We start from the raw sequence: 26757 nt of genomic DNA, 5'->3' as shown, positions 1-26757 counted from the left end.
GTGAGAGTGAAATTTGCAGACATTTTATTTTTCTGTTCCTCTCTGTCAAACACAGACACCACAGGTGTCCTTTTTCACTCTGATGCAATCTTCGAAGAACCTTATGGCAACGCGTCGCAACATTGTTTTTTTTCCCCCTATATCTGCTCCATCAGAGTGTAGCAGGCCTCATTAGTGTTTGGGGCCCCTGTAGGGTCCCCCGGCCCCACAATCCACCCGACCAACCTCCAGTAGCCCCTTAGGCGCTGAGCCACAAACAACAAATCACTGAAACAAAAAATCCCTAATGCCTGAGTCTTTCCACTTCAAAAACACAATTATGCTAATGCCAGGAATCATTTGCCATTCCAACTCTGATTTAATGCGGCCTTTTAGTGGAGAAAGCTAATTAGAGGCTTTAATTAACATGTGCGATACAAACTGAAGAGAAGTGTGAAGGAGCCTGTCGATCACGGAGGAGCTCAGCGAGAGCGATAAAACGGAGGGAACGCCAGGAAGGGGTAGTCTGAAAGCAATGCAAATGAGACGAGGGAGCGCCACAGGGAGGCGTGGATCTCTGCTGCAACAACGGATTCTGTAAATATCACTGTGACCCGTAGACGGAGTGGAGTCATCTCATTAACACAGATGGGAAGGTGTCACCAGAGCTTGGCCATGAGGGTCAGCGTCGACACGACGCAACCTGAGCTTACCGAGCATAGCATCATTAAAAACCCTGACAAAACACGAGATTTAAGCGTGTGCTCCAAGAGGCTGATATTTCACTCCGCTCACATCATCCTCTCCTGTACAACTATCTCCGGGAGAAAATACTTTCACTTTGACTTTGAGCTTGTTGCTGTCGTTGCTTTCTGCATCAGTAAGCGATCGCTGATTTTGGCATTCTTACGCATAGCTAGAGGGTTGGTGTTCTTGTCATTGTATCTTAATGTCCTCCACTGCTTACAAACAGGTTTTCTTCCAGTCTTGTCCTGCATTTTGCTCCATCCATCAGCTCTGAAGAAAGCAACTCTGCAGCATGATCCTGCCAATATCATGTTTGACAATAGGGATCCAGTAGGTGCATCACTTTGCATTTAGGCTCGATGTTTGCAGTGTCTTCTGCGTGACATATTTCAAACTGCAGGACTTCTTCTCTTGTATTTGTGGAGTGCACGTCTGATGGTTATATTTCTGAAATATGTTCCCACATGAGCAATGAATCTCTGCAGCTCCTCCAGAGTCATCATGGCTTGCTTGACTTTCCCTGATTGTCGCTTTTCTTGACCAGACTACATATTCAGATGGACTACCATGTCTTGGTAGGTTAGAAGTGCGTCATACGCTTTCGATTTTCAGCTGATGGATTGAATGGCGCCATTTGTTCAATGGTATTCTCCAAAAATATTTCTCAGTCCTTCTCAAAACTGCTGTATTTACACAAACATGATTTTGAATTTAAATAAAATGAATGTTTGTTTTTGAATCAACTGTTATCAGACATCACCTGGTGCTGGATTTTGTTTAGAATATCATGTTATAAAGCAAATTTTACCTCCGCAATTATCTATTAAACATTGACAAAATGTGGAAAAGTTCAATGAGTATCAATACAATACATCAAACTCCCCAAGTATGCATACTACCCTGATTTTTTGGGTATTTCTCTTATTCCCTTTCTACTTTACACTCTTTGTATCGGGTCATGGTCCCTTAAACTGCAAGTTCCAAAGAAGGCTGAGTATATCTCTGGCCTTTTTTTCTGAAAACCATTTTCTCCTGGAAATAAACTGGGATGCAGAAAAAAGGAAACTCACAGGACGGAAGCTGTAAATAGAAAAGCCATACTAATAAATAAAATCTAAGCTTTTATTCTTTCTTCACTTATTGAAAAAGCTTTGCTCAGGCACTGTGCTTTTAATAATGCACATAAAGATATTTAAGGGTTTTATTCCTTTCTCATTTTTCATTTTTCCTGGCTAAAGTACTTTAAAGCAGCTGAGTGTTTTTTATTTTGTGGGGGAGTTTCATTAAAACGCATTAGGCAAGCAGCTGTGTAGGTTGCAATTTCAATACTTCATATACTGAAGAAAACTTCGGCTGACTGTTTTCTTATTGTTGCTAGGAAAGGATTTATTTTCTCTAATAAGTTTTTTGCAGATTTAAACCAAGTATTTTTTTATATAAAAGCTGCAGTTTTGCTTAATGACTTTATATGAAAAGGTTTGCTTATTGTGCGTATTGGGAAATTACATATTTTATAATTTCAACATGATGGAGAAAATAGTCACTCTTTGTGTAATGTTGAAGTCTCTTAGGCTGAAGTCAGCTGCACTCCATGGACTCGAAAAAGTAGAAGAAATTGAATAAATTAAACTAGATTCCTGGTAACTCAGTTCATTTGTGTTGATACCTAAATTAAATGAACTGAGAGCTTTTGAGAAGTGAGAAACTTGGGATATATATATTGATATTTTTGCACATAAACTCTACAGGCAGCGTTAAAACCATGTAGTACTTCACAGGATCACATTACTGGTCATTTTGACACGTTATAGCTGGATATTTTTGGCTATACTTTATCTCTTGGATTATTGTTATCAAGTCTCAAAGGAAACGTAGAACAATGAGACTCACCTGTGTGTCCTGGACAGCCAGTCTCTTCAGGTTCAGTCACAGGAAGTTCTCTCGGTACATCTTGTTCTTGTGATCTGCAAGAACAACATTTTAAAAAAGATTCAATACATCCAACAGCTTTCCTCCTTTTTCTTGATCCATTTCAGATTTCTTTACAGTTCTGAAGCATGCATCAGTTCTTACTATTTTTTTTTTTGATTCAAGGCATTGTTTGTTTTTTAAATAAAGAGCCTTATGGACCAATCAGTTTTGAGGTCAAGCAGCCTTTTAATTTACTTTTGACCTGCTAATATATTTTCAGCAGTCTCCAAGTCCTACAAGTAAAATTATTTTAGCCAAACTTCCTCCGAGTTATTTATATAACAAACACAATGCAACAACACAATGAGTATGGAACCGAAACTGATGTCTATGAGCAGTTGAAAATTTTCCAACTTTTAATACAACTTCTTACACTTGTGCCTCCAGGACTGCGTTTTTACACATCTAATAGAAAAATCAGTCAACTTCTGCGCTCAGTAGCTACCACTACACCGAAGGGTGCTGCTAACACGACCTGTAAACCTCTAAATCTACCAAAATATCAAAAGCAAAGAGGTGTATTGTAGTGTATTCCTAATGAGTCTAAAACAATGATCATAACAGGATCACAGAGTTATACGAGAGTAGGTTTCAAAGTAAACGGGATGAATTTGGACTGTCAAATAAAATAATGTAACAAATTGTTCTCAAAAACAGAGATTTAGTCCTACACATGTAAAATCAATACTTTAGTTTTAAAATTACCAATGGACCTATGGCTAGCAGTTAGATTAATTTATACTTTGAAAACAAAACTTGCATTAAAAATAAGAGTCTTCATCTGCTGGACTGCATCAAATCAAATTTGATTCGTATAGCACCTTTCGGCAGCATTTCAAAGTGCTTTACATCATAAAAACAAAATTACAAAGTTATAGAACACACACTCAACATTACATTTTACACATCAGATTGATTAATGTTTCATGATTAGGTTTCAAAAGCAACTCTAAACAGCTGAGTTTTTAGTCTAGATTTAAAGGCACTCAGTGTTTCTGCTGTTTTGCAGTTTTCTGGAAGTTTGTTCCAGATTTGTGGTGCATAGAAGCTGAATGCCATGTTTAGTTCTGGTTTGCATATAACTCCCATGTGACCAACAAAAATGACTTTAGACTTTCAAAATAAAAGTAATACCCTTTAAATTAAGAGATTCAGTTCATGTAGGATTATTACTGTTCAGTTTGTCAATGTTTGTCATCAATGAGGGATTGATCTTGAATTTCAGACTTGCAGATACTCTTTAAAGTCAGGAAACTGATTTTGATATGCCGAGTTATCAATGGGCCAGTACCACCAGTGATAATCACTGGTTTACTGGTGCAGTGATAAACCAGTGATATCACGGACTGAGCATTTTGCATTTTAAATGGGTGTAAACAGCAATAAGTATTTTGACTCTGGAAATAAATTTCAGATGTGTTGGTTGCATAAAGTCAGGATGAATTTAGCTCAGCTACACTAGTTACATTAGCACATTTAATCTAGTCTTAAACTGAAGATTTAAAATCACAATTTGCTTACTATGGAACATCAAGTGCCAGAGCAGTAATCTCTACTTTCTGAAACTTTTCTTTAAACTATCGAATCACTATTTCTTTGTATGTTGATCCAATTTCCTTTCCAGTGGCTGAATTGACTCAACTGCAGTCAGGAAAGGTAATTTGTTAGGGCAAGTGGAATATAATTGACACTCTGGAAATAATTAAAACTTGCCAGTCTTTATCCATCAAAAGGTAACATTTACCTTGCTGCTTTTCTTTCATATGCGGTTAATGAAATATCTAAGTTTTCAGAATATCATAAAGCAAATTAGAAAACCTACAGCCCTCTTAAGTTCATGGAAAGCATTTACAGATTTAATCATTCAGAAAACTGCATTATTTAATGCTAAAAAGGAGTACTCAAATTCCTGAATATAAGTATTTGAGAAACGAGACCTTCACGGGAGAGAGTGAGCAATAAATACAGCAAATTCTCAGTAAACAGTACTTTACACTTCTCATAAAGAAATCAATATAATTCAGAGCGATGGAGTTGGGGGAAAAAAACAAAACAAAACAAATGGAGGTGTTGCTGAGGCTGGCATCAGAGGGCCCTTTATAGTAAACTTGATTAAAAGAAAATTGCTTTCAAGTGCTCTCAGCAGGCCGGGAGGTTGAGTGGGTGTGCTCTTGTGGGTTTCAGGGTGAGGAAACAAGATGAAGAAATGCTTTGAAATTGCCAGAGGAGAAAAAAGAAAACTAAACGTGAAAGTGCTGGTGACACTGTGGTGCAATATCAGTCATTTTATCAGATTAGGTATATTTTTATATAATGTCCAGTGCACTCAAAGCAAGCTTCAACTTCTTTGAGTATAAATATATTGAAATTCATCTTTTATATCTACATGGCAGCTTTTTGTGCCAACTATTAGATACAAATCTAATTTCTCTTCTTTTCCTTTGGCCAATACACAAATGGATAATGAAAGGATGTAATTTATGTGTCGATTTTACCTATTTAAATATTCACCTGACAAACGTCAAAGGAATCGGTGTCTTTATTCCTAATGCTGTCAAATGTGAGTAATTTATTCTGTTTTTAATTCAAACTGACATCAGAAAATCAAATACTTTCTGATTTCCATGAAAGCATCAGCTAATTGGCTTTTTAAAAATGGAATAATTCATCCTTTTGGTTTCAAAGTAGTGCAATGTTGGATAGAATCCATCATGGCAAGAGGGAAAACTTTTTGCTCTAGTACTCAAATTTAATTTGCTTTTGATTTGATTTAAATATATTTTCAGGCCCCAATGCTCATTAAAAACCCATCGTCACTGCCTCTGAAATGGCCCACTATGAATTTTGCATCACCTGACCGGGTTTTAAGATTTTCTTAAAGTTAACATTTTTATTTTTAGAAATCTCCTTTACATTGATGCAGCTCCATTTGCTCAACCACCAGTTTTTAATGGTCTGCCAAAAAGACAAAGTTTTTTATTTAGTCGAACTGATTTTCAAACTACATGACTGAGTTAAACCTGGCTGATGTCTTAAGGTGTTGCTTTATCATTTCCACAAAATGTACTTCCTTCATGATGGCATCAATTTTGCCAAACATATCAGTCCTTCCTGCTACACACACGACATGATGCTTGCATCTGGTTACTTTACGGTTAGGATAGCGCTCTCATGTTTGCCAGGCTCTCTCATTCCCTCCAAATGTAACAATGTACGATAAAGAGCCAGACTTTTAATTTCACTTTTATTAAACTACAAGATTATGGTCTTTAAATCCACAGCATGTAACTTTTACAGCATTTCTTAAAACTGCCAACATGTCGTGACAGTATGAGAGATAATCTGTGAAAACATCAAGCTCCTCCACCTCCTCCTTTGCCAGTCAAGAACAACCAATCAGGGGGAGCGTTTCATCACGTCAATCCTGATCAACGCGCTAATGGCGGAGAAACAACTTACTGTTCTAAGTGTTAAACTATCTTATCAGAACATTTTAAAAAATGAGATTCTGAATTTGCAGTAAAAATAGTCAAGTTTCTGTGAGAAATAGTTAAATCTAATTATTTCAGGTGATTCTTACTGATCTAATTAATTCAATGTCTGACACAAAAATGTTTTTTTTTTTTATAGAGTGCATGTAAATATCCGGTCTCAGTAATTCAAAGGAGAAGTTACATAAGAGAGCTTTGGTGTAACTAAGTTGCATTTCAGTGAAATCCTGAGACACTTCAGTAAGAAATCATGTCAAGCTCAAACATTTTCACAACAAGCAGTATTAAAAATATCTAGATCTCCAGAAAGACTTGAAATAAAAGTAGTAGCTGTGTTTATCTTCTTAGATGACTAATAAGTAATGTGCTCGTCATTAGTTATTTACAATGTAGGAACGTTTTCAGCAATACTTCTTAGAAACGTTTAAGTGGTCAAAGACTTTAAAATAAAAGGAAGTTGTTCTTTGACATCATTAATTAAATACCCGATTAAGCTGATGAAAATGCTGTAAAAACCCTTAAGTATGCATCTTTGTACGTTTGAATTTAGATGAAACTGCCAGTCCAAATCAGAGATGCACCAGTAAATCAATCGGCTTTCTTTTCAAAACAGGTGGAAATCATACATTGATAGTTCAGTTTGTATGTAACCAGATATTTCCAAAAAGGAATGCAAAAGCAAAGCAGCGAATCTGGGAGTGGCTTTCATTTTCATTGGCACTGATTGGCTTTATCCTCAAGACTCAAAATAAGAAAGACTGTAGTAATGCACAGAAAATTTCTAAACATACCAATGCAAATTAGGATACATATGTTATTTGAACTATTAAAATACAGTTCTTAGCATTTTTAGAGGAGATCTCAAGTGTTTGTGGATTTTAGCTATTCACAGGCAGCTGTGATCCCCAACCGTCACAAATACCAGGGTCCACTGAAGCAGGGAGTGATATAAAACTCTTATGACTTGCATTTAATATTAAACCATTCTGCTGTTCAGATTAGTATGCCTTTAGGTTTGGTGTTTCAACATAGTCTTATCTGCATAGCATCTATGTCACCCTTCTGGGAGAAAGTAGTTGCTACAGTTTATATGCAAGTCAAAGCAAGTCCTGAGATGTTGCCTCAATGAAAATGAAACAAAAAGACAGAAAAGTTCAGTAACAGTATGATATCACTTCTGTTCACTGCCAATAATGGAGAAAAATCTTGAACTCATCGAAGCCTTCGCTTCAACCAGCTTTCTTTCAACCCCAGCAGGAGGACCAATCTATCAGAATATGGATATAAAATCCTGATTGAATTGGGTGATTTCTGATTAAATTAAGACAAGGTTAGGTTTTCCATCTACTTCACCAGAGCCGGGGTGATGTTAAACTCGGCTCCTTTGCTTTACAGTTTTTCCCTTTACAACTGTGCCAATCAGTGACCAACAGTTGCATCAATTGTTTTTCTCGTCTGGCTTGACTTGAGCAGTTACTGAATGCAGCAGTTTTCTTATTTTAGGCTCTTATTGCACTGAACATCCCACAGGTTGTATTGACTTCTATTGTGGATGAAATAAAATATGCATTTTTCAAACCAGACTTTACTTTCTATGTGGTTTAAAAAGCAAAATGATTTCCTATTTTTCTAAAATTAAATGTTCTACCAAGTTTATGTCCAACGATTTATGTCTGGCTTGTACCAAGGGTTCATATAACCCGAAATCTGTATTAACTCAAAATCTGTAGTCTTTGTTTTCTTCTGGGTGAGTGAATGTTTTTCTAGTCTGAAACGATGTGAGACACAGCTGACAATAGCTTGTGGTGACTTGGCATTCGACAGAGTATGCAACCCACAGACAGACAGAGACAAGATGGGACACTTCAGTGACCACGCTCGGATGGTAAAATCCCCCGGTCCGACAAACTCATCCCACACGATCGATGGCTGCTGTGACAACAGTCCCTCTCGTCACAGGCTGGAGAACAAGCTGTTGTGAAGGTCTGAGAATGGAAGATAGGCCCCCGAGGGGAGGCTTGATTTACAACCCCAAGTCGAGATGGAAGCAGCATCGCCCACAAGCTTCAGACGGCTCTCTAGCAAAATCAGTCTCCCTCACCCTATCTGTCTGCCTGCCTCACTTACTTGTCCTCCCTCCAATGTCTCTTTGCCTGCATGCCGACAAGCAGGAAAGGGCTGAAATGACACTCTTCCCCTTTAAAAACACACACACACACAATCCCTTCGTATCTTTACCTTTAGTTTTGTGGATGGTGAAATCCTGGATGTCACCTTTAGCTGATTTTAGTCTTTTTTTTTTTTTTTGCAAACTTAGCCAGAGGGGGAAGCAGCTTGTCTGAGTCTGACAGATTTAATGCAGGGGATGGAGCTAAATTTAACATTTCATGTTCTTGTGGGCCACTGAGGCAAACAGTGAGGGACACTGAGGTGGTTAACTGCAACAGTAGACAAAATAACAACCTGCAGGATGAGATAATGCAGTGTTTCGTGAAGGAACGTGTCAACTTAAGACAATCATACAGAACAATGTATAAAACAAAATGGATGTCTGCAGTCTGGTGGTTAAGGAATCAGAACATCCCTGTTGTATCCATGACATTTCTCCTGCCAGAGTGGTTTGACATTTCTGTTTTAATGTGTGCTTTGCCTTTTTTTTCCCTTTTTGCCTTAACAGCATAGAGATGTTCATATTGAAAAGATACCAATTTCCAATTTTGTTTAAATAAATGTTTTACATTTCACTTATCTATTCAGTTTTTTTTTCCTTTTACTGTGAGGAAAATCGTGTTGCAGGTTTATTAATAGAGCATTAATTTTGAGTAAACTGAGATTTCTTATACATTTTAACTAAAATAGTGAATTCTTGTTGTTGGGATCAGTTCTATCTCTGACTGACTAAAATTAAAGATAAAATGGAGTCAAGCTGACATTTTAAATTCACTTTTACCAGTCTAACTGAGCCCCGTCACGAACCTGTGCACCATTTGACCATATACCCTGCTGCTCTTTCAACCCCAAAGTCCTTCTGACATGCAGTGGCACCCCCTCCTACCCTTGCCTTCTTTAATCTGCAGCTCAGCGAGCGAAGAAATCCTCTCGCCTCCATCTCTCTTTCTCCAGAGCCGTATCAATATTCATGGGTCTGCCGGGTGCGTTTGTGCGATGGCTGTCTCATTAGCCTTTGATCCCCCTTGCGCAAGGCCTGTCGGAGCGTTGCGGTGCCAACAACAGAGCGAGCGTTTGAAGTGCAGAGAGAACATCTGCTTGCATTGATCTCCATATACTTTCTTTGCCGTTCCATACGCACATCCACACATACACAGCTGTAGGCACATGAATACATGCATCTACTGTACTTTGCTTCAGCCTGGGTTGTCCCACTCTGCCAGTGTGTGGCATGTAATGCAATAAACAGTTTATAGGGAGGAATTCATTAGCTTAGCAGAGGATAGTTAATGTGCAATAAATCTGCTAGGTGCTTGCCTCAAACTGGGAACTACATTTAATTTTATTAGGCTTTAGTTTATCGTTAAACTGTTTTTGATTCGAGCAAATTGGCTCTGCATCTAGGATGCCTTTCTACTGGGGGGCAGCACAAAATCTTCAACAGGAAGGGAAATTAAGTGCCATCCTCAATGAGTTTTTCATGAATTTTTATGAGTCGACAACACCGCCAACTGATTATGCTGCCAACTTCTGATCTGAACTAAAGGGCCATTTAACAATTTCTTACAAGAATCCTGTAGATTTTACTCTCCCTAGTTTGAAGTGTAGACTGACCAAATCTGAACTGGATTATTTCACACAATATTTTTTGACAGTTTGAGAGATTTATGAAACTTATTCTTTAAAAATCCACACCAAGTGCCTTTTTAAAAATACTTCTGTGGAATTGGGATAACTTTAATGTAAGGCAAACTTAATCTCAAACATATGGACAAGTAAAACTCAGAATATATGATGCTAAATACATTATAGATTTACTTTGAGAGATAGCACAAAATCTGGACTCTTATGTCACAAATGGTTGAGCTGACCAGAGCAGCATTCATGCAAGAACCCGCAGTGCCAGAAATACCATCTTTTATCATTTTTGTGTAGTTAATTTCAATGATTTATTTACTACTGGTAGTAGAATGATCTCTGCATTATCGTCTTCCCAGGTGCAAAGCAACCAAAAACTGATTTTATTAGTGAGGAAAATGTTACTGGATGGAAATTACAAATGAAATCCTTTTCTCCACTAACAGGTGGCAATGCCAAGTCACTACATTATGCAGAAAGCATGAACAAGAAACTGGTGTTTTCAGTAGTGGGACTTAGAATTCTGCTAATTTACATAATTATTTGCCGAGACTACAAACAAACCCACATTAGTCAAAACATTGGAATAAATTTGAGCAATGAGATTTTTTTGAAGCAATAGCCTTGATTTGGTCTGTAAAATTTCCTTCAACACGTCGACCATTACAGAAATAACAAAAAACAAACAGGTTTGGTACAAAGCCTGCTACCTTTCAAAGAATCAGTCATATCACACAAAGGGCTGCATGATGTTAGGAAAACATGCGACCAAATACCTATGTGGAATATTGCAATGAGCATTTTCAACACATTTTTCTTAACTCATCAATAATAAAACAAATGACACCAAACCCTAGCTTCCCTGAACTTCTCAGGCACTAAAATCCATACAATCTACAGGCATCAATGGCAAGGAAATACCATGCAACTGGTCAAGCATAGTGCTGCAATGTAGAATGTGACTACATGTAAAAATATTTAACTGAAATTTTCATCCAAGCGGTCTTTTGTGGTTCAACATACTGTGCAGCTCAAAGCACCAAATTTGCCTCAACTTTTTGCCGAACCCGTTTGCTCTGCATTAAATAATTGTCTGCAGTGCAGCTAGAAAACAAACAGTCCAGTTAGTATGACATCATGACACGTGCACAAAGACAATCCCTGCACTTTAACACTCGCTAGTCTCCCTCTGAATTGGGATTTACTGAGAGTAAAACAGTTAGAAATGGAGCATGAGCTCGTCTCGGTTACGGCCCCCTTGGGAACAGGTTTCCCGATCAATACGACCAGTGTGTGTGTTATAACATTAACTGCCCTTAATGGCACTAATGAAGAGAGCTGCTGACAGGTACACTGAAGCCAGGGTCAGGGAAGCAGCCTGTTAGCAAAGAGTTCATTAGATAAAGCCTGGTTTTTCTGGTCACTTTCCTTTAGCAAAAAAATTAAAATTAGGTACTGAAAACATTAATTTAGAAAACAGGTGAAAGTTACTTGTGTTTTTCTAGTATAGTTGGAGTTTTATGTTAGTTATTTGACAGTACAAATGTGGAAAGAAAGATGAAAAAAATAATATTTAGTGCAAGTTTGTGAACAGATCAACTCTTGTCACAACAGGTCACAGTGTGATGACAAGGACTATGACTGCGGGCAATGTCACCTTTCCATAAATGTCAAGGAAATTGTTTCTCAGCAGAACAGCTTCCTTTAACAAATGGGAACCCATTTTTATCCATCTATTCACTCATGCACACAGAAAGAGAGAAACACTTGCTACTGGAAAAGCTTTAAACTCGGCAGAATCTTTGCAAACACATCGTTTAACGCTCAGCACCACAGCCTTCATAAAGGAGGGCAAGGGGAGGCAAAAGGCAAGTTTTCACTAGAACATAAGTGAAGAGGTAACATACCTCGTAGTGACTGGTTTTCACTTCAGGACAGCTGAAGCGGGACTGCCACCTTCTCTCTGCGTCTTCCCCGGCAGGAAGAGTTGGGAGGAGAGTTGCTCCTTCTCTTCTCTGGCTCGTTCTGCTACTGTCTCAGCCCCTCTCACTATCATACCTCACTTCTTCCCTCCCCCTCGTCCGCCCTTCTCTTCCACTCCTCCCCTTTTTTCTAACCTGCTCCCTCCAATCTCTTCTCTCTCCCCTCAAACTTGATTGTGACAAAATAGTCTTGAATTACCACTCCTTCTTCTACTGTTGCTAATGTAAGGATATTTTATCTTTTCTTATTTCAGTGGCTGATCACTGATCAAAGATAGTACACCAAAATGTGAGATTTTGCTGATTTTCCTCCCTCTGGGTATTTCTTAAGAATATAATCAGCTAAAATTAGAATTTTCTCCTTTGTTGTCCTCAAGTTACAACACTGCAGTTTCAAAATCACTAACATTTGTCAGTACGACATGCCCACAGTTTAAAGTCATTTTTCTGAAGCACTTCCCAAACCTGTTGCTGCACACTGCCACTCAGCTGGTTGAAGGAAGACTGCAGGTTTCTGTCACTTATAGGAAAAGTTGGAGGTTACTGGCCTAAAATAAATTATGAACTTCAGCTAAAGGACAAAAAAAAAATCTTACAAGTCAACGCAGGAAAATCTAAGAATGAATATTAAATTCCACAGATGGAAATAACTCCAAAAGGTTCTACAATGCCATCTCTACAGTCTAAAGCACCAAATAATTTCCACCTTTGACCACTTTTTAAAAAATATGAAGGTCATACGTCACTTTGACAGATTACAATGCACACCCTTAACCACTGGATGTAGATTTTCATCTTTAAAGAACAGAGTACATTGCAGAGGTAACTAAAATCAATCAACAACAACGAAAACTCAAAACATATCACTAACTGGAAGCTGACAAAGCATTGGAGGGTTGGGTTCAAAACACACCAAAATTGGACCCGGTGTGTTTTGGGTCACAGATGGATGTACAGGAGCGCATGCTGCAGGATTTTCTTCCAGCTAAATCAGGTGTTTGCAGGATCAGGAAACCCCTCATTCAGAGTCTCCTGCAGACTTCTGATCACTTGAAGAAATGTTGAAGAAAAGTCCAAAACCTCATGACACCAGCTTCTGAAGCAAGCCTCCTTGAGACATTTCATTAAGCATAAGCAGGTGCAAAATTCAGGAGCATGTGGGCCAGGAGGAAGTCAACTATGCATTCAGGGCACAGCAGATGAATCATTCAACTGCTTAATTTTATTGTTTACATTTAATTATTGTGGCCACAGTCAGTGGTTTTGACCAGGGTGTAAAAATGTTACATATATTCATCTGTGGACAGTGGATTCTGAGTAATTATCATCATTTTAAAAAAGTATGGGATATTTTTCCCCATGTCTGTCAAAATGACACTGTAAAAGTCAAACACAACCTCTGGTCTAAAGTGTGATTGTTACCAGATTGTTAAAATCTCTTAAATCCATAATTTCCTCCAAGGTAAGAAATACGCAAATTTGTTTAACATTGGACCAAGTAAGATTTAATGTTTAGTTAGAAGTATATTGTGCTAAAGTTTAGAGGCTGATATTAGGCATAAGGTAGTGTAGGACTGCTCCTTCCACAACTGTTGCCACACACTGCTGGTCAGGAGGCTGCTACACCTTTTCTCTTTTGCAGAAAAGGTGACTTTCAGTGAGTAACTCACGTCATGAAAAATATAGATTGTCAATGTAGGAAAACTAAAGAAGCACCAACCATTGCATTTAAGCTAAAACTATATATGGCAAGTAGAAAATGTCATGTCTGCCTTGATAACCTGTTTTTCAGACTCTTATTACAGTGTAAAGGGACAAGATAAAGTTCTATGCAAATATTACATTTACTAAGAAACTTCTTAATTTAAATGTTTTTTTAATGAATTATTGCTTAATACCATGTTACAACCAAACAAGCGAAGGTTATGATTATCATGGTATATTATTTTAGTAGCAAAAGAACAAGCATTACATTTCCATTAAAAAAATGTTGATTACATTTTGCTTTAATTAAAAATAAGCGTTAAACTTATTTTTAGTTAAGATCATTGTGCTGGCATCTTATGCCACCCCATGATTATTTACTGAGAACATGCAGATTGAAGAGGCAGAACCAGGAAAACTGAGATTTTATTTCGATTTTGTGCCTAAATGAAATTAGGCAAATATCACCATAATGTTTATGTAAAAATTCAGTTTAAAAGGAGCTAAAACAAAGCAAGATTTAAATAACTAAACTTCCAGGGTTTAAGGAAACATCAGAGTTTGTAAAAATCTAGAAGCCAGTGTGCCGATTGTGCAAACGACTGCTGGAGAGGCTGCAGCTTCACCTACAGAAACAAAAGAAGCACTTATAGCACAGCAAGATGCAGTGGATAAGAATACACCACCCAGAGGAGCACCTGCAGTTTCTACTTCCTCCTGAATAACAAATTTGTTGCTATTATTTTCTTTAAATAATAAAGAAAAGCAGCTCTGCAGCAGATGACCACCCCTGGATTCCTCTGCACCGGCCAGCTCCCGTTCCTTCTCCTTCATCTGCTTCTCCCCCTCCTTTGCTTCCACAGACACTGCCTCTGCCCCTGTTTCCATAGTGACACTTTCCCCGACTGGCTCGACATAATCAAGCGAACGGGGTGGGGGTTGAGGGTGAGAAAAAAATCGTAAGTTAGGGTGGGGGTCTGCGGGGCGGGTGCGGATGGAATAGCCAAGTTGAGAAGGATTAAAGAAAACAGTGCGAGATAAAGAAGCAAACAGCGAATACAGAAAATGTCAATAAGGATGGTTTGTCAGCAGCAAACAGCGCGCTCGGCTCAGGTCCATCCCTGGCTGGTGTCTGCGTTGGATCAGGTGCTGTGGAAAGCCTTGGCATATGGCTAAAATAATTATGGTGCTCATCAAATAACGAGATGGCCACTTGTGCTTTGTGACGATGCTCCCACCAGAGCAGAAATGAATTATCGGAGAGTTGATCAATCTGAATTTTAATGCGAGTGGTGCTCAGCACGGGCTTGCTGCATGAAGCTGCAGAGATGGAATAAACCTCGTTGAATGCTGCGATAACATTACGCACAACATTCAGGGAGTATTATAAGCAATTCTCCTTTAGTGTTTTAACTAACCCATCAGTATGACTATGCGGTGTGGGCCGATCTGTTGGTTAGGCCATCAGTCTTAGTGATGGATGTTTAATAAATGTTTTCCAAATTTATCACTCGATCATTAATCTAAGCAACTTTGAATCACTAACTTTTCTTGTAACGACGTCATTGAATGGAAATGTATGAGATATCAGGTCTACTGGAACACAGACTATTAAAGAAAGTGAATAAAAGGGAATCAAAGTATAAAGTTAATATCTTTAAATGTTCAGATCAGGCAATAGGTATCAAGAATGTGTTCAATACAAAAACTGAAAAAGTATAAAGTCCTCATTTGATTCTCATTTTCACCATCCTATGGGAACACTGCCTATTCTGTTCAAGAACCCAAAATTAATGAAATATCAAATTCGTCAGCAAACACAAAGAGGAAAGATATTATGCCAGTAGTGTTAGCAGCAAACATCCTTTTGTGTAGTCAAGCAGTGGCTCTGCTGCATGGCCCTCTTTGTAGGATCTCATGTAAAATGTAAAACCAGCCTTCTGCTAGAAAGCAATCTAGAAGTCAAGCTTAAAGAGATAATCCTCGTTTTATGAGGTGGGATTCTGGTAAAAAGGCGTTAAGCAGTTCATATCTTACCTGCAGTGGATAACTCTCGACATCTTTAGTGCAGAATTAATCCAGATTTGTTGTGACTGGAAACCAAGATTAACAGCAGGTCAAAAGGGGCCAAGACCAAAATGGACTCCTATCATCTTATAAGAACTGCAGACTCAGAACCAATGTGGTGGGCCATGCAAATGCAGTTTTTTTATGTTAAGTCTTGTTTGCATTGTGCTTTAATAATTAAAAAAGTAAATTGTTTACATAGAAACTGCAGGAAGTGTACAAGTCAGTGTGCCACCAATCACCTTCCTGTGTGATACGTACCGACAACAGAACAGGCAAAACATTTCTGGTTAGAGTAATCAATAAAGAATGACGGTTATCTAAAGGCAGACTGACAGTAACTTGTAACATTTTGACAATTACATTTCAGCTCAATATGCAATTGAAAAAGTAATTTAAAATTATTTTACAAACTCCAAGTTGTAAATATGCATAGACTTTGTATGCATCAGCCCATTTTAATTTGATTTATGGTCAAAACAGAAGTATAAGACGCCACATACAGCTTATTCATCATCATCAGTTCTCTTTAACTGATCTCTCTTTAACTATCTCCGAAAAGTCCAACTGTTTCAGATTTTACCGCTTTCACTCTGAGGCTCAAGCATTTAGAGCTGTCATTTAACTAAACTTTGAGGCAAAGGTGCCAACTCATCCTTTTAGAGGAAAAAAAATAATCTAAAAGTATTTGAAACATTACAAATGTATTTGAGTGTTCAAGATAAAATGCATTATAATGAGTTTGTATGGTATAGCTAGATATTTACAGGGTTTTTTTGCAAAGTCAACTTGCAAAAAAGAAGAAAAAAATTGATTTTGTGTGGACAAAAGCAGATGTTTTTCAAAATGTGTTGCAAAATTGAGTGTTATCACACAGTTAGCCAGACATGAAGCCCAAAATTGTTTCTGGCTGCTTTGCTACCACAACAACTTGCTATTGTTTTAACCATGAACTTCGCTGTCCAACATGAAATCCTGAAGAGACACAGGCCTATTGAAAGATATGAAAGACTCCACTCTGGTTTGAAAACGGACAGAAACGACTCTAAAAAGAGAAAACAAGAACTTTGCAGGTTCTGGTTACATCGCAGTGGTTTACAGAGATATATAGTTAAGAGCTAGCACAAGGAGAGCAAAAGTCAATACTTGCCCTGCACGAACTGACACACCACCTATTTCTATTGCTAATTTATCCTCTTACGGAGTATATATTGGCTTTAAAGTAAAGGTGAACTTTAAAGTTTGTTAATTTTGTTTGAAAACAATCAAGCAGTTTTAGCTAACAAGAGCTAACAATGACACGGTTAGCTTACCTGGCCTTCAAAACTTCTGGAAACGGCTCATCATCTTTTGTCCCAAACCGCTTCACCTTGTGTCCATTTTAACATTAGTTATATTTCTTAGATAAATAAAAACAAAATTCTTCAAATCTCAGTTTCCTGTATTCATTCCGAAGTCACATTCGGTGTTTCTGCGCCAAACACAAACTCCACAGGTGAAGCTCATCACGCGGTGCATTTACTGCTTCAGGAAATTTGAGCTCCGTTAGAGCATACATTGTATCTCAACCTATCCGAAATTTGAGGATTTATTTTTTAACAATACGGATCTCTTATTAACTAGGCTTCTTGTTTTCAGTCAGTCAGTGGAGTAAAGCATAAGTAAGTGAGAATAAAGACGTCTAAAATCACAATATAAACAGAAACGTCTGACTGAAGAAACAAAACACCAATCAGTAGTCATTAGTCCTTTTAAGAAAAAAAAAAACTACGTTATACTGATAATAGAAAAAAGTAAACAACAAATAATCAACAACAGCAAAATAGGCTTACTAAATACAATACTTTAATTTTTTATTTTTTTTTATTTGTTTGTTTTATTCTTTTTTCTCTTCACAATAGTTACTTCCTCATGGAGGTCTGGTAACAAGTATGCTGATAACCACAAGCCTGGACATCAACATGTAGGTCAAATTGCATTTTAAATAACTTTCAATAGCTCCTCTAGACTCTCTCACCTGAGTTGTTGATTGCTGCAGCTCCTCCAGAGTATCCACAGACCTCCTGCTTGCTTCTGAAAGCAACTGGTTAAACTTGATCTTATATAGACAAAACATGAAATACTAAACAATGAAGAAATTAACACTTTTCCAAGGCAGTGTGTCAGGCTGTGAATATTTTGTTGCTCAAAACAGGACCATGAGAACATTGAGCTTAATCTGTTATTTTTCTGATTTTGTGTGAGTTTGTGTTCCCCTCTCTGACTGTGCTCATTTCCAGGACATAACTCTACAAACCCTTCAGTATATTCTGCAGATGCAATTGTATTATTTTTGAAGAAGCGGGGAATGTACCCCAGAGGAGGGTGACGAATTGGGTTGTTACAGATCATCATTTTGTGGCATTAATCACCACTGAATGGGATTACAGTCAGCCGCCTTGCTTCCAGTGTGATCAACGAGCGGCGGCAGCATGAGGTGTGAATCATCTAATTCTCTATCGATTTCCCCGGCAGCTGTGCTGCAGCCTGCCCTCCCCCCCCAGCAGGAAGGTCAGGAAGCGGGGTCGGCTGCCCCTGGACCCGGCGCAGATTTAGAGCCGTGATTAAAATGAAACTTCGGGAAGGAGGCTGAGGGTTATGGGGATCCAGTGTGGAGTCGCAGGGGACCGATTCTTTTCCACAAGCCTCTTCTTGCAGTGTTGTGCTCAAGGAAAACTTTTAACACAGAGAAAAGAAATGAAAATGCACACTTTATGCATCTCCAACGCACTAATAAGACGGATTTTCGTCCTAATGTAATGTTTTTTTTTTATTTCTTTGCTCACATGTTGCTACTCAGGCCTTTTTATTCGCTTCCTTGTGTCACTTTTAGACATGCAGTACAGAAAAGGAAAAAAAAAAAGAAGCACATTCTCTCATTCTGTGAAAGACAAATTAGATGTTGGGCTTTCCCCGAAACCACCATGTTGGCAGCATCCCTGTCATCCAATTTGGTGATATCCCTGCCTAAAAGAGCATTTTCTCTCCGAGCACAAACTTGTCGGGAAGATTTATGTCTCACTAGCTCTAAATTCCAATCTCAGCCCGTTAGTTATCCCCGGCTTTAGTTTAGTTGGCAGAATGACTGACAGCTGGCTGATTGGGAAGCTGTGGATTTCTGTGCCCTCAAGTCAGATTCTGTGGGGATTCGACCAATTACCGCTCAAGGGCATCAAGACAAGGCGCGGAGTGTTGATGCCGGTGCATGTTGTACTCCAACCCCTAATGGTGTTCGTGTGAGCCACAGGGTACAGTAGGACGCAGAGGAGCAGATATTATGGCAACACAACGAAGCTTGGCATGTTATGTCTCTCGTAATTGGGTGAAAAAGACGATCACTATCAGGCCGCAGAAACAAAAGGAGGGGGAAAAAGCGAAAGGTGAATGACAAGTTTGATGAATAAATTCAGCCAGCTAATGCATTCACCAGAGTTCTTTTATTAAAAAAAGAAGAAAAACTCTTCTGTAATGATTCCTTTCTTCCCGTTTCCTACCTACTTCCTTTTTTGGCATCCTTTCTTCTTTGTGTCTTTCCTTCCCTCCTATTTGGAAATGCATCTTTTGCCACAAACAAAGACACCCAGAGTTTCTCATTCTGGGGGGCTTTAAGCATCATTAACAAGGACAGGCAGCTACATTGTCAGAAATATGTTACAAATCAATGCTTTGCAGTGGAACCAGTCCTAACCCTCGTAAGAAGGAACAAATAAAGAAAAAAACTTGAAAGTACTTGGACAAGTAAAAAGAAAAAAAGTTCAATCTAATATGGAGAGTTTTCTTAAAGTGTTGTTATATAGAAAACATAATATTAAAGTGGTTAGCTAATTCCCAATAAATTATCTATAGTTTTATTTTTCTTTGTGTGTCAAATAACTGAGTGATTCCTGAACCTGAAGGCTCACAGAGTAAGAGGCAGATCATAAGATAAACAAACCCAGTGTGCGCCGCTTGTTTTTGTCCGTCAGGTTTCCCCACCAGAGCAGTGGTGGGCTTTATTTGAAGCCTTTCTCCCCAAAACCAATAAACAGACTCTGAAATCAGCCGAGTTCCCCCTTTGAAGCGCCAGGTTTGTGTCTCGGCTTCAGATCTCTGCCACGCACCGACTGCAACAAAAACCAAAACAAAAACTACTGGCTAGTTTTGACATAATTTAAACTTCATTTGCAATACAAAAATGACAAACCCCGAAATTATTCTCAACAATATATATATATTCCTTACCTTAGGAAGAGACAGAACATAGAAAAAAAAAAACTAAGAATTTTCCTCTTTCTTATTTTTACTATTACATAATGAAATGAGGAATTAAATGTCAATGAATGTGGCATGAATGGTTCCTCAGAGAGCCGTCAGCTGCAGAGCCATTCTGTATGGTCTTAAAGGTAACTCGGCATGAGATCTTTTTAGATATTAACTGGTGACGCAGGTTGCACTGCATCGCCCCTTAATATAACAAGATATGCACATCAAAGAGTCTGACTCAAGAATGTCATTGGATTATTGAAGATTCAACAAAATAAATTAAACTTCCGGAGACGACATTCACTTCATTTGCTCCGGATTTCTGGAATCAACTCCCTGAAAACACCAGCATGAGCAGAAACTATACACTGCTCTGAGTTTGGTCAAGTTAAATATTGAAGCTTGTGGCTGCAGTGTAACACAATGCAAAATATATATATATATATATATATATATATATATATATATATATATGAATTGGTGTGAATGCATTCTGTACCCATGAAGCTGTGGGGTGGTGTTGAGTGGCCTGTTATAAAATGTGTGTGTGTGTGTGTGAGAGGGAGTTTCTGAAGAAGGCACACAGACGCAGAGCAGAAACCGACTTGTAAATGATGTCTTTCATCTCTCGACTTCAGATGTGGCTGTCATCCACTTCCATTATAAAGTGGGATGAAGTGGCAGGAGGGCGAGAACAAAGGAAGCTGTGAAACATGCGCGCGCGCGCACTCAAGAGACACACACCTTGACGACCAGGGTTGGACGGGTCACAATTACAGGAGGGATCACTCTTCTTGAACTTTCTTTGCGAGATCGAAGGACAGATTTTCCCGCGGACGAGCGAGCGTGGAAGAGAGCAAGCTGCTCCCTCAACAAACAACACCATGGTGCCTTGGAGGAAGCCACTTAAACCTCAGCTTGCTCCAGTGGAGCTGCTCAGTGGCCAACGGCAGCAGACTGTGGCCGCACTAAGCGAATGTCTGCAAGAATTTAAAGCAGGAGGCTGAAAAAGCAGCAGCAGGAGAAAAAAAAAAACCCTTCTGGGATATTTCAAAAGAAACTCCCAATGCAGGCATCACCCAGAGGAACAGCAATTCACTCGTGGCAAAGCCACGAGATGGAAAATAAAAGTCCCTTTGGGGAAAAAAAAAAAAAAAGGGATTTTCTTATATCAGTTGAAGAGGCAGGGTTAGGGCTGATTTGGGTGTAAAACCTTTTCGTCTCCTAAGAATAAGTTCTTATGTTTCCAGTTTTGTCTCAGGCTGTAAGGGAACAGCTTGTCACCATCACACCCGTCTGAGTAAGCACACATTTTTATTTATTTTTATTTTTTTGTTGATTGGGTACATTTTCTTCATTTTCCAAAAAACAAAAGCCTCCTTTTTCCCTTACATATTGAAGATAATTATTGCTTTTTTGAAGAAATATATTAAGAGAGAACATTTGCCAGTGGCAGCCAGTGCGGAACAGTAATCTCCCCAATTACCCAAAAACCTGGAAGAAACGCTCAACACTTTCGCTAGTTATTATCTTTCTTTACAGAGGCTTAGTCTACAACTTCTGTCGCTGTCTCACTATAAAAACAAGATTTTATGAGGTATAGCAAAACATAATGTTTTAATGGACAGCCACAGAGAGTTATGTTACACCCTCTCATTTGACTACTGGCTCCTGATAGGAGTTTATGTGTCCACATTCACTGGCATTTCGGAAAAATGGACCACGATAATGTCAGTGACAGGTGTAAAAATGCATTTTTCTGGTTGCTTGTTTTGCTTTTGTTTTACCAAAACCCATTTGCAAAAGCATTCTTATCTGAGGCAAAAAAAAAAAAAAGAACAAAACCCGAAAAAAAAAAAAAGCTTTGCAGCAGAATTTCATATAGCTTCAGGGCAGAATGGTTAAATAAGTTTAACAGGCGTTTGCTTAAGGATAGAGACAGGGAAGAAGGGGGGAGTGGGTGGTGAAGTATTCACCGGCAAAACTGATCTTAATGAGAACTGCATGCAGAAGTGGATAAGCAGCACTCTTCACCTTACGTACCAAGACCTTGGCTGCTGAGACGGCTTCATTAAGCCCACCAGACTATGGACTGTCACTCCTGCGAACGGCCAAAGCAGCTAAAGGAATGGGAAACAACAACACAGTAATAACGTTGACATTTACAATAGGCGTCGGGTATCATATCCAATTTCTCCCTGCACACCCTTAATTCCTTTTTAATTGCTTTTCCGCGTTGGTTCCGGGATAAGGCCGTCTCTCTTCATTTATGAAAATGGAGAGATGGGGATTGTGCAAGGGTATATGTGTGTGTGTGTGCGTGCGTGTGTGTGTGTACAATGGACAGTTGATGGTGTGCTGGGGGTGGAGGTGTTAGACGTGTCAGAGGTATCGAATGCTGAGGCGGCTGCGTTGCCAAGCACGGCTCTGGTAATTGTTGGAAGTCTCAAACAAATCAAATACTTTGAAAAAGCTTTGATTAAAACTACAAATCTGGCTTTATTTGATGAAATGACGGAAGACTTGAATGATTAGAATACAGGCTGCATGATTAATTGTCTAGCTGCATGCTGCTAAATGAATATTAATTCCTGAAGCTCGTCCGCAAAGGGTAAATCACGGCGCTAAAGAGAACAAGGACACACAATGCTTAATTTTTTTATATTCTCCATACCGAAGGAGACTGGGTGGAATATATTGTAACATATGCATATAATTATAACAAACATAAATCCCTGATAGATATGGACGAATCAATCAGGGAACTGAAACTGTAAATTCCCTGACAACTTTTTAAACAACTTTTTAAAATATGTTGTTTTTTCTTCCGTGGAGTTGGAATAATGCAGCAGCTTTAAGGTCAAGTTGCGGAAAGCTTACTTAGGATGTTTGCTCTTGAACACAATAGTTAAAAGAATTGACATGAAGGTAAAGTATAGCGTTAATATTGCCATTAACTCTTGAAGTGCACATTTTTTGAGGTAACGTCTTGTGTGTTAGAAGGGGATAAAATGCAAAAAAGTTTAACAGAAAACTTACGCGACATCAGCAGAACATGCAAGGAATATGTAAGCAATGAAAACCAGTGAGCTTATATACTTTTGTGCAGAACTATATGTAGGATCCAGGTGAGCTTAATCAGGTGAATGTGGAGCAGCTGTGGAGGAGCACAAAACTGGAAGGCCAGGTTGAGATGAATAACGGGTACAAAGAAAACTAAAAACCAAGGGAGGAATATTCAAACACTGATGGAAGAGAATAAACGAAAACACACAGAGAACAGAGCGCAACAAATAACTAAAACACAAATGAATGAGCTGATATGGAGAGACAACATCAAACAGGAGGGAATGAACCGATTAAGGCAAGACCTTACAAATATAAATAAAATAGTAAATGATCAGAAAACAAACACAAATGAAAACTAATAGCTCAACTCCAAGGATCACGACATTAGCGGATGTACGCGCTGTGGAGTCAGAAGCACAGCCCACTGCACCACATAACTTGGCAACCCTGGAGTTACTTTTATCCAGCAGAGTGTGTGGTGGTTAATCAAAGCCCATAATTTCCATAATTCATGGATGCCCATCTGTTTGCCACCTACTCCTATGCCCAGTGCAGCATAAACAAACTCAGGAGAGGGGCCAGGGGGCTATTTAATGACAGCATCCGCTATGGCTCACACTCTCACACACAGCAGAGGTAGCATCCACCACACACACACGCAGTGAAGTCTAATACATCTTCTCGGGTGAACCATAATTCATTTTAAAACTAATTGTTTAATCTTTCTCTGGTGCAATATTTGCTCCACAACTTACACACAGTGGTGAAGTGATTAGGTTTAGTAAGTGTGAGGTGAGACTTTGTTGTGTTGTGCCTTTAAAAAAAGCCTCATATGAAATCTCAGATCTTCAATTTACTGTGATGTTACTGTAAATGTGTCTCTCTGCTTCACATGTGCCATTTCCTGAAGTTAAAGGATAGGATGATGCACATTTCAAGAAAAATCATAATAACTGTTGACTTAATCTCAATCTGTAATGTATTATGTGGGATGCTAATTCATTGCGTGTTGTTTTCGTTGTTTTTATTCACAGCCATATGAAAAAAATATGTGAATACGCATTTAAAAGAGGCAGGCTTGTCAAATTAAAAGTACCTTTTTATTTTATTGAGCTTTCATTTATGTAATAAGTTATGTTTTTGATGTAATTTTCTCATTTTAAATGTCATGTTTTCATGTTCTCTGCCGAGATGACCAGGAGAGAGATGTTTGCGCGCAAGATGAGGTTTACACGGAAAGAAAAAGTAGATTTTGTGCGACTAATTCCTGCCAGGTGTAAAAGATTTGCCTGGGTAAAGTTTAAAAGAAATCCTGAAAAGTAAGACAGGGGGGAAGCAGATACATTTTGAAGATCACAAACTGGCTGGGAGCTACCTAGCTTCGAGTTAGCCGCCGCTAGCAAGAAGCTGCAGGAGGCCTGCTTGTGATGTTTACTTCTACGTGGGTTAAGGACAAAAACATCCTCAAAAAGGCCTTTCTTCTGAAATTTATGAAGCTCAAAACATGCTACATTTAACACTTGGAGCTGTTTAGTCATTTGAAGTATTTCCACCTGCTTTCATTGCCTTCTGCTCGGCTGGGCTGCAAAGCTTCAGAGAGTCAGACTTTCATTGAATTGGCGATCAAAGAACCTGGAGTTCAGAACTGTAATATAGACGGCGTGTTAATTTCTTCTTAAAATTGTAATGCTAACCACAGGAACCATACACGGATTATTCTGAGTACATATTTTTAAATCAAATGTAATTTTAACATTTTTAAAAACATACAAACTAAAAATGACTAATTTTATTAATGTAAACCTTAAAAACAGTGGCATTTTCATCCCTACTAAAGGCTAGCTTATGACGCTAAAGCAAATAGAGGGAAGTCGAACATGTTCAAAACCACGATGCTCATTAATTTTAAGCTATAGAGACTGTGAAGCCACAAAATTGCATAAGTTTGAGGTGTATTTTGTGATGCAGATCACAAATTAGTCAATTTATCGATTGGATTTGGAAAAGAGGCAAGTGTGGTCAAAGAAAATCTGAAGTTCACATGAAATCTTCAAGTATCATCTGGTGTTAGAGGGTCACAGATGTAATCAGAGCCCCTGTGACCCGACGGCTGGGCTCGATTTAAAGTATTAAAGCTGGAATACACAGGGGAGATACAGAGACAAATGACTTTTTACACCAAAAATACTGAAGTTCTTTAAACTTTGCAAAGTACCACAAGTGTCACTTAAACTTGAAATGAATCTGAAATTGGATCTTTTTCCTCCAAAACTTTTTTTTCCCTTTTTTTTTCTCACAATCATAGCGATAGCTCGCTGTTTTCCACCCTCCCCCCGCCACACTGCTGCCACACTGCCGCAGAGCAAGATGCCAGTCTGACAGCTGCTGGACTTCTGAGGCTCAGGTAAAGAGGATGCTGTGGCTCTGCTTCCTGCGCTTCAGAAACGTATTAAAAATTAAGCTGTTTTCAGGCCTGTCAGATTCAGAAACGGTCATTCTTGCTTTTTTTAAAAAAAATATTTTTATCTGATCTATTTTTGATGCACGGAGTCAGGCTTTTCTCCTCAATAGAGCTGAGAACAGCGGGAAACTAGTGGAGACCTTGTCTTCTAAAAGTAAATCAATTTCCACCAAGATTAGATGGAGTCTCCTTTTTTAATTGGGAGTAAATCATGGGAGAGCGGCCCACACAGATTGTAATCCGCCTCATTTTTCCTGTAACTCCATTATTACTGAGGCAGTATGGCCAACTGCCCCAGGGCCCCAGATCCGGTGGGACCCCTGTAAGCCCGGGGTTCGCGCCGTGTCAGCTGGGTTTGGTTAATTGTCTGATAGCTAAATCCCTTCCTCTGGCCAAAACAGCAACTGTCCACCCAAAGATACATCGACGTAGCGAAACCTTATTTTCTCACATTGAAGTCGTGCGCTTCAAATAGAATCACAGCTTTTATTTTTTATTGTATTTTGATTATAAACATACATTAATTTTCATTTGTTTGCCTCCTACAATGGAAGATTCACAAGTTTTATGTTAACTCGCTGGCTTGCCGAGGAATAGGCATTGACTCTTAAGGTCTGCGTCACATAGTAAATCACCAAAACCTTTATTTCATCTCTACACTGATGAAATCTGCAGGCAATAGTTGTAATTTTATGTAAAAAAAGAAAAGAAAAATGTGATATGTGATAAGAGGAGGGGAAAAAAAGGCATTTTTAACAAACACCAATTTCACAGAAACCACTGCTTAACTTCCAAGATATTAGTTTCATAATATTTCATACATCTGTTTATTGACAGAGGAAAACAGTTGGAGTCCTTATTATATGGACAACTTGTAGATGACAAATCATGTCTACTTTACTTATGCCTACCGGCTTTTATTAACGTTTTGGACGGTTCTCAACCTAGTTTTAGCAGTTTCTGCATCTCCTCAGATCATCCAGTGATTATCCAATAGGAGGATGGAACCAATTTGGTTTGCTAAATCCAGGTGGTAACTTTTTTTTTTTTTATCCCCAAACAATTTAAGTCAGTAACTGAGGTTAAAACCATAAAAATAGCTTAAATTCAAATGATTAGGCTTCGTTTTCTGAAACAATAACACCGTTAAACCAGGAAATATGACTAAAAGCCATAAATAAGTAAAGTTAAGACAGTT

General features: G+C 38.5%; 1 long non-coding RNA gene across 3 annotated transcripts in view; it reads right to left on the bottom strand.

Moving 5' to 3' along the window:
• LOC106953807 (uncharacterized) overlaps nt 1-17277 on the bottom strand; it is a 61956-nt gene extending 44679 nt beyond the window's left edge. Inside the window, exons 1-3 of one of the 3 annotated variants that reach the window (XR_001426260.1) lie at nt 17062-17277; nt 15719-15774; nt 2617-2690 (exon numbers count right to left, since the gene is read on the bottom strand). This is a non-coding gene — a long non-coding RNA (uncharacterized LOC106953807). Of the gene's footprint in view, nt 1-2616; nt 2691-11902; nt 12020-15718; nt 15775-17061 lie in introns of those variants that run through there. The other 2 variants (XR_001426261.1, XR_001426259.1) reach the window with 2 other exon arrangements.
• Nucleotides 17278-26757: the final 9480 nt, after the last annotated feature.

The sequence above is a fragment of the Poecilia latipinna genome, unplaced genomic scaffold (genome assembly GCF_001443285.1).
Source record: "Poecilia latipinna isolate Pla-1442-1.1 unplaced genomic scaffold, P_latipinna-1.0 Scaffold603, whole genome shotgun sequence".
Classification (NCBI taxonomy): domain Eukaryota; kingdom Metazoa; phylum Chordata; class Actinopteri; order Cyprinodontiformes; family Poeciliidae; genus Poecilia; species Poecilia latipinna.
This window is presented reverse-complemented; position numbering and strand designations above follow the sequence as displayed.